Raw genomic sequence first — 3228 nt, forward strand, 5'->3', positions numbered from 1 at the left:
AGGGCCTAAGCTGACAGATGTCAATGTCTCCAGGGATAATTTTGGTACTGCACAACCCTGGGACTCAACACTATCCCGAGCCTGGGAAAATGTATTAATAGTAGATGGTGAACTCGTGTTAGAGTTAGCCCACCAACATGTTCTCGGGGGTCATGTTGGAATCCAGAAAACACAGGACCGGATACTACAATGGTTTTACTGGCCCAGTGTGTTTAGACATGGACGAATTCTGTAAGTCTTGCCTGACCTGACAGGCAACTAGCCCCCAGCACCTTTTCCGCAGTTCCTTGGTACCTCTCCTGATCATCAAGGTACTGTTTGAGTGAATTGCTATAGACCTTGTAGGCCAAGTACCGAAGTCGGCTAATGGACACCAACACATTGTGGTCATCCTAAACTACGCCACTTGGTGGTACCCGGAAGCATAGCCACTGCGACATACATCGGCTAAACTTATAGCTAAGGAGCTAATGGAGATGTTCTCCCGAGTGGGGCTACCTAAAGAGGTTCTGACTGACCAGGGGACCCCTTTTATGGCCAAGGTCATGAGGAAACTCTGTAAGTTGCTGCATATCAAACAGTTACGGACGTCTGTTTACCATCCGCAAATGGACGGTCTGGTTGAAAGGTTTAACAAAACACTAAAACCCATGTTAAAAAGGGTGGTGTCTAAAGATGGGAAGGACTGGGACCTTCATTTGCTCTATCTCATGTTCACTGTGCGAGAGGTACCCCAGGCCTCTACTGGGTTCTCGCCCTTCGAATTGCTATATGGTAGACATGCTAGTTGTTTGTTGGACATAGCCAGAGGCGTGGGAACAGCAGCAAGCCACTCCGCATAAAAGTGTTTTTGAGTATGTTACCAAGATGCAACAGCGGATAGAGACTGTTTTGCCTCTTCTCAGGGAGCATATGGAGGCCGCTCAGTGAGCCCAGAGTCGGATCTATAATCGGCAGACTCGGGTCCGGACCTTTAACCGGGGTGATCGGTTTTGGTCTGGTGCCGACCGTGAACAATAATTTCCTGGCCAGGTGGCAGGGGCCCTACGAGGTACTTTAAAAAACCATGGAAAGATAGGGAAACTTGTACTGAAGACAGCCCGCGGCCAGGTTTTCTAGGGGAAGCGGTTTTGCCTCTCTGTCTGAACAAGGGAAACGGCTGCCACAGTAAGAATTTCAGACAGCCTCTCCTCTAAGCAGGCTCAGGAGGCCAGGAAGTTTATTAGCCGGAACACGGATGTATTTTCAAATCTCCCTGGATGCACTTCCACAATTCGGCATGACATTGTCACTGAGCCTCTGGCGAATGTCAGGCTAAAACCATACCCGGTACCCGAGGCTCGGCGACAGGCCATCTCAGAGGAAGTGCAGATGATGCTGAAACTAGACGTAATTGAGGAGTCTAAAAGTGAGTGGGCTAGTACTATAGTGCTAATACCCAAGCCCGACGGGACATTCTGGTTTTGTATCGATTTCTAAAAACTAAACGAGATCTCTAAGTTTGAGGCATATCCCATGCCTCGGGTGGATGAGCTTATTGAGAGGTTAGGCCAAGCCCGGTATTTTTCTGTTTTGGACCTCACCAAAGTGTACTGGAAGGTACCCTTGACAGAGGCTGCCAAAGAGAAAACTGCCTTCATCACACCAGGGAGGCTGTACCAATATAAGGTGTTACCCTTTGGTCTGCATGGCGCCCCTGCCACTTTTCAATGGCTCATGGACATTGTGCTGCGTCCACATCGTCGGTACGCTTCGGCTTACCTGGACGATATTGTCATCCACAGTACCGACTGGTAAAGTCATCTACCCAAAGTGCAGGCTGTAGTGGACTCCCTTAGGAAGGCTGGACTGACTGCTAACCCAAAGAAATGCGCAATAGGGTTAAAGGAGACTAAGTACCTGGGGTATGTCATTGGACGTGGAGTTACCAAACCCCAAGTGAATAAAATAGAGGCGATTTGGAATTGGCCCTGACATGTCACCACGAGGCAAGTAAAGTCGTTCCTGGGAATGGTGGGCTATTATATGAGGTTCGTTCCCCATTTTGCCACTTTATCAGCTCCGTTAACAGGGCTTCTGAAGGGACGGAAGTCCGTGATGGTCCGCTGGAATGACCAGGTGGAAAAGGTTTTTTCTGTGTTAAAGTCGGTCCTGTGCGGGTCACCGGTTTTGGTGACCCCCGACTTTAAGAGGGAGTTTGTGGTACATAACGATGCCTCTGAAGTAGGCCTTGGAGCTGTACTCCAGGAAATCAATGGGGAGGAACATCCTGTTGTTTTCCTGAGCCGCAAACTCACCCCAGCCGAGACCAGGTACGGTATAGGGGAGAGAGAGTGCCTGGCTAGTGGGCACTCGAGTCTCTCCACTATTATCTGTTGGAGAGAAAGTTCTGTTTGGTGACCGACCACTCCCCTCTCAAGTGAATGAGCCAGGCCAAAGAGAGGAATGCTCGGGTCACCAAATGGTTCTTGTCATTACAGAACTTTAAGTTCTAAGTGGACACAGGGCAGGCTGCTGTCAGGAAAACACGGATGCCCTGTCCTGGGTATACAGATTGGCAAGTGTTCACCCCCTCAGGGTTGAACAATGGAGGGAGGTATGTAGGAAGGCGCAAGGGACCGTCGTTGACGGACGGAAGGTATGTGTCACTGAGGTTCCTCGCCTCGATGGAGTAAGAGCCATTTTTTATGTGTCAGCAGCAGTTGTTGTTTGACACCTTGATACTTAGTATGATGGTAAAAGCTGATCCGGGATGGCTCTTACTGGGAGTAGTCAAAGTGCTGGGTGGGTGACTACTCCCCATGTTCCAGGCTGGGTTTTGCCAGGCATAAAATACAGCCAGCACTGCCAGGTGGGGAGGATTACCTGGAGTGAAGCTCAGGAGGTCTGTGTGCTGGGATCTGAGGCCTGTGCTGGGCTGGAGAGCAAAGGCCCGTGTGTCAGGGGAACAGGCCGCCTAAAGCCTGTATTTGAACTTTCTGAGGCAGAACTGTCACCAAGGTGACTTTGTTTTATTAATTTGCCATTGGTGTGAAGCAACAACAACACAGCAAAAGTGATATTTTGTTTTTGGCATCATGTGTGAATAAACACTGAAGTTTGAATTACGAACTTGTATTTTGCCTCTGTACTGCACCCGCTTATCCTAACTACCAGAGTGAATCCCCACTATATATATATATAATTATATATATATATATATATAATGCTATATGGGTAATTAAAGCA

Source organism: Bufo gargarizans, chromosome 4 (genome assembly GCF_014858855.1).
Source record: "Bufo gargarizans isolate SCDJY-AF-19 chromosome 4, ASM1485885v1, whole genome shotgun sequence".
Lineage (NCBI taxonomy): Eukaryota > Metazoa > Chordata > Amphibia > Anura > Bufonidae > Bufo > Bufo gargarizans.